Below are 6000 nucleotides of genomic sequence, written 5' to 3'. Positions count from 1 at the left end.
TGAGAACCCTTTATTGTCCACACTCCTTCGCCTATTTCTGTTGCAATCACATACTCCATACTTGCAGATGTTCTGCAGTGGTACGTTCGATCTGTAGGAGTAAGTATCCGCAGACCCATTTGTGGTGATTCAGGACCTGTCATTCGCTCCTCTCTAAGGCACTTTAGAACACCTGTGTACATAAAAGTTTTGCGATTGTTTTTGTAAAGTTAGTGAAATGTGCGTCTGAGCCCAGCTTTGCTGAAGCCGCACTTTGTACCAGCTGAAGGGTGTGGATGCCCGACTTAGGTGGCTTTAGGAACTGGATCCGTGTCAGTGATGGCACACGGGCCCGCTGTGACTCGTAGGAGCTGCTTGGCACCACCTGCTCCGCACGCCTCTGGTGAGAACCTCTGATGAGCAATGTGACTTTTCTTGGCCATGGAAGTGCCGTCATTACAACATACATGGCATTAATAGCGTTTAGTGATCTCTCTCATTAATGGTACTCTTCGAGAACGGAAGCGGGAGGACCGGTTTGCATGGATTCCCACTTCGGTACCTCCTTCTTTCTGCATCGAATGAGATGCATCATTCGGAGGAGGGAGCGTGCCCTGGGCAGAGGGCGTGAGCGCCGCAGGGTGGGGCGCTCGGAGGGCTGGTTTAGTGTTGAATTCTGACGTGTAGACCTTGCAATGCGGGCAGTTTCGGAATTGTAATCTAGGCCCAGGGTCTCTCCTCACCTACAAAATGGGAGAAGATTGTGAAATAGCATCACCTGGGGGACATCAGATCCACGATGGAAAGTGATCGTGAAATAACATCAGGTCAGAGGGCAGAGGAGGGTGAAATGGCATTGCACAGTGGCCGAAAAGTGAAGAAATGCAGGCATTACCTATACATTAAAGTATGGCGACCAACCATCCCTACATTTTATGGACCATCCATGATTTGGATCTCATGTCCCTTGTCTGTGAAGATCCTGCTTACCGATGCCTTTTGTCCGTAAGTTTGGGCATTAAGGCTTCTGAGGGTTCTCCCCTATGAGAAGCCTCAGCTCCCTGATAGGGCCGCCTCACACTCTTCCTTCGAGCACAAGAGCAGACCCACCCCGCCCATTGTCATTCACATGTTGTCATTCTGTATGTGGCTGATGATTGTCACACACAGAATAACAATGGACCTTTCTGGGATGATATTGCATGTGGTGGCCTCCTCCTGCCATGGTCTAGGGCAGGGCATTCTGTTTTAACAGTGCATAAAGAAAAATGTTGCACCTCAAGAAAAGAAAGAAATGTACAGAATCCATTTCTTGTATAGAAGCCAGCGAAAGAAGTTAGAAAGAAGGGGCTATAGGTCTTTCACAGTCTCATCATTTTGGAACTCAAGCATTTTCAATATTATATACAAGGATGCCATAGTTACTGCTTTTTTAGGTCTCGCGCCTAGCTTTGCAGTGCGTAGCCCTGCTCGCGTAGCGAGAGACCTCTTGTAGGGGGTTTGAAAACAGACCTAGGAATCGCACACGCTCGTGCATGTGCTTTTCCTTTTGGCCCATGCAATTGGCCTTTGCGTGCGGCTTTTTATCAAAGACAGCACGCAGTTGGACAAAGGCGGGTGCATTGCTCCACCCATGGCCTATTGGTGTCTGTTATGCGCACCTCTGCCATGTGGTTTCAATTATCGTGCCCAGACACGGGTGCGATAATTGAAACCACATGGCTCGCTGTGGTGGGCGCGCGTGCACCACTCACACGCTCACCTCCTGCTCCTATATATACACACACACACTAAGTCCGTGTCAACATTTAAAGCAAATACCACTGCTTTGCAATCAAAGGTTGTTGGACAAATTAACGTGAGTGACAAGGCAGCATACCATGTCCGTTTTAGGTCTCTGTGTCACCTCAATTCAACAGCTGTTGTGGGGGAGAGGGAGACAGGACAAATAGAGCTGGGGCTCCGGCCCTGTGTGGCCCCTCTCTAAAGTGGCCGTGTATAGTATACTTCAGAGGAGTACCACATCTGGTAATTTTGATCTTTCCCTTGGTCTATTGTTTGACAGAGAACCTGTTGTGTTTTCCTTGCACGAGAGATTGCCAGAGTGTACGTGGTGGTGGACAGAGTGGAGCGCTGCACCTTTAAATTTCCTCGGCAGGCCGAGATGGCATCACGTGACTGCGCTGCTCCCGCTGAGAAGCTGGGGGCTCGATTCTGTTAGGATGCCTGGCTGCAGATCCTGTGCTGGAGAAACGCCGGCTACAGCCTCGAAGCTCCCAGGTAAACAAGGGCTCCTGCCGAACACCCTTGACCTTTTGGACATTACTTGATCCTCGCTTTGTCAAACCACGAAAGGGCACTCTTAGTGGCCAATGACGTTTTATTCTGTTTAGCAGCTTATTAATTAAACCCACCACTGTGTCTCATGAGAGGTAATCGATGTCTTCCTTGCAAAATGTCCTTAACAGGAATCTCACCCCGAGCAGTTGCTTTTTTTCTCAAACCTCGTCTCGAATGATTGTGTTTTATTTCTCTTTGCGCCCTTGTTCCGATCCCCTTGTGATACCGTGGCACCCACCTGTTGGCTGGCTCGGCGCCTCCTCGTGGTTATCAGATGTGATCAGGAACAAGCTCTGTGCGCCAACAAATCACCGGCTTATGGTGCATCAGTCTAGTTTTTTCAGTGGAAGTGAGCTAAAACTACAACTCCCAGCATGTGTCTGTTAAAAGGAAAATGCTAGCTAGAACGGTTATTGTGCTCAGACTTCAGTGTGGATGAATGGTGTGCAAGAAGGACGTAATATTTTGGGTTGACACGCAGCCAAATTTAAGGAACCTCAGGCAGTATACAAGAAGACCCTGAAACAAACGTCACTGCACAGATGTCTTAGTCTGTGTTTTGTACTGACACAAACTGTTGCCATTACCCTGCCATTCATCCGCTTCTCTGTAACTCCATAATAGTCGTTATGTAGTGACTCCCTGGTAGCATTTCCAGCTGATTCCTGTTGCTTCTTTTGTCATTTGATGTCCTTTAGTTTCTGTTATTTTTAATTGACGAGTTTCATTTCTCTGTGCTTGGCTATCGGTAGACACATTTGTAGTAAATAGGCTTCCAAAACCCCAGTAGCTTTTTATGTCACTTGCTAACTTAGTGGTATTAATGTCGTCACTCTTAAAATGATGAAAGGCAGTGTATGCACACAGGAGTCTTTTGAAAATGTATCCTCATTGACAATATATTGCCATTCAGGTACCAGGTTGGCAAAGCTCCTGGAGCATAGTTAAGACAGTGTATAGAATGCGACCATCCTTAGAAAAGCTGTATGTAGTTAACTATTCTGAAGTGCCACGGTTATATTAAGTTCCGCACGTGATGGCTTTAAGTACACAATATACATTTATTAATTTTTTGCATCATTTTTGACCGGTATTTTGTATGTCTTGATCCCTGCCACGTGAATTGTTCTCTCCGTTCAGTTGGATTGTTCAGTCTGTAGAAGGGACTTTGCTCAGCTAACACAGGTAATGCCCCTGGACAGCCAGTGAGCTTGGGGCTTTTGTAAGGCCTAGAATGCCATAGCAGATCATATGACAGGCGGGGGAAATATATGGTCAAGTTCACATAACTGTTGAGGAACTTGGGTGAGAAGTGGGTTTCGTCCTGTCGTGTAGCAGGGGTGCCCCTAGAGTGGTCTGTATTTTGCGAACTCTGTTCCTGCACAAAAGCTGTTAGTTTTGGTGGGCACCTGATGACGATACTGCTCAGCTATTTCCTCTCGGCCAACGCCAAACCGGATGCACAATGGACTAGCTGCAAAGGGTTGGTTGAGTGTTGCGTGAACCGGAAGAGGAAGCAGCTACCTACGTCGGTTGGCCGAGTTGCTATTAGGTGGCAGGGTGTTGGTTTCTGGTGCCACTAAGCTGCTCTCCTGTTCACCCTGTGGCACGGCCTAGCCCTTCACTCCCCTATAGTTGTTGCTGAGTTCAAAGTGGATGGGGTCAAGGCTGTAAATACACAGTTTCAGCATAAAACATATCTTAAAAACATGAATTATAGACTACCGAAAATTATGCACAACCTAGACATATTAAAATAGAGTGCCTTTAGCATCAACACGCGCAATTGATAATACAATAATAATCTCACATGGTACATACTGTTTGCATTGGATGGCATCCGCATCAGCTCTTCCTCAAAATAAGCCATGCAGACCGGAAGTAACGCGCTTAGGAATAGTATATTATTTGATCATCCATTCTACGGCGAAACAATTGTGCTTCTGTGCATAATGTTATATGGACGGATTTCAAATAACAGAAAAAGTTATTTGCGTCGAGCAGCCAGCGACTTTTTGGCAAAAAAGCATAAAAGTGCATCGCAGCGCCTAGAATCATAAAAAGTTGAACCTCACGTTTTATTGAGTTAAGGGCAATTGGCGGTTTTATATAAATTTTCTGACACAAAGTCTTAATTTTAACTAAAGACCCGAATGAGTTTGGTCCGGATACGAGAAGAGACATATTAAAATGGACGTTCATACTTATCAGGGATCTTAACTAATAGATGCATCACTCCAAGAACTGAGAAGCCTTGTCAAAGTGAAACATGTGTCGGCAACTAGATACAACAACATCTCGATTCATTGTTTAAAAGAATTTGGGATGGAGGAAATACGAAAATATCATCAGAATAAACACAATATTGAACTAAAAGTTAATTATTATTTGCCTACCTTTCACGTATGTGTTTATGATTACTGTAAAGAGTATATGTGTTTATCTGAAAGGGCGGTAGCCTGCTGTTGGCCTTTAGTGTTTCACTCTTTCTAGCTCCCTGAAAACCTTTGCGCTTGAAGTCATTGGGCCTTCAGAATGTGCGAGGGGGGAGGTCTTTCTGGCCAAGTCAACGTGGCAAACACCTGTACCCAAGTCTGTTGAGTCAAAGCTTGAATAGTCTTTGGGGGTGTGGCCACTGCTGCCTTCTCTTCACCCGTGTGTTTGTTGTCAAAGGCCTTGTTTACTGGGGGAGCCAGGGAAGGGTCGGCTGACACCTCTAAGGCCATCTCACACACAAAAAATCATTTGCAATGCAATATGTCTCGCATTACTGAAAGTTTGAGCTATTGGCGTTGCATTATTGTGTGCAACAGCAATAGCTCAAACTTTCAGTAATGCGAGACCTATTGCAATGCAAATGCTTGTTATTTTATGCAACCAACAACCATTGACAAACCCAATAGTCCTTGTCCGTTGTAGGTGTAATGTATTATATACCTGGATGCAATAACAGAAGTAGCAGAATACCAGTCGGGCAGGACACTCTGCTAGGCACAGATTTTAAGTTTTTCTGTTTGAAGCCACTCCCTTAGTTACTCCGGACACCCTCCCTTTGGAGAGACCCCCAAGTTTTTTCAACCCACTTAAAGCCCTGGTAACAACACCATGTCAGAGTCACCTCATGTCCTGGAACTGTGCATCATGCATGATTCAAGACTTCCAAGTTTCAGATTCCCTATGTGCAGGGGCATAGTGAGCCCTCCCCCTCCTCACCCCTTGCTTTAGGAACTACAGCAAATGTGAAGTCCTTGATGGGCCTCTTCTGTCTGCAACTCAGCAGACAAAGGGTCAGCTCATAATTAATGTGAAAAGTTGGGTGAGTAAGTAAGTGAAGGAAGGGGTGAATGGCTTGATGGATTAGTGAAAGGATGAATTGATGAGTGAAAGGGTGAATGGATGGATAATGAAAGGATGGATGGATGGGTGAGTGGGAGGATGGAAGAGAGAAAGGGGAAATAAATAGATGAACAGGTGGAATGGTGGCTGTATGGGTGGAATGGTGGGTGTATGGGTAAAAGGGTGGATGGATGGATGCGCAAAGTGGAGAAGTGTGGCTCAATGATTGGAGCGGCAGACCCTGATGCAGAGGTCTAGCCCGGGACCAGGGTTCAATTCCCCGCCTCGGCGGGGTCTTGGGCTCAAAAATTCCACGGACCTGATAATTCTCGCCTCGGTGCCATT

The 6000-nt window shown here is 46.1% G+C and overlaps 1 long non-coding RNA gene across 2 annotated transcripts in view; it reads left to right on the top strand.

Moving 5' to 3' along the window:
- Positions 1-2169: 2169 nt before the first annotated feature.
- LOC146788909 (uncharacterized) overlaps positions 2170-6000 on the top strand; it is a 41272-nt gene continuing 37441 nt past the window's right edge. For both annotated transcript variants that reach the window (XR_014969725.1, XR_014969724.1), the window contains exon 1: positions 2170-2259. This is a non-coding gene — a long non-coding RNA (uncharacterized LOC146788909). The remainder of the gene's footprint in view (positions 2260-6000) is intronic.

This window comes from Triturus cristatus, chromosome 10 (assembly GCF_964204655.1).
Source record: "Triturus cristatus chromosome 10, aTriCri1.1, whole genome shotgun sequence".
NCBI lineage: Eukaryota > Metazoa > Chordata > Amphibia > Caudata > Salamandridae > Triturus > Triturus cristatus.
This window is presented reverse-complemented; position numbering and strand designations above follow the sequence as displayed.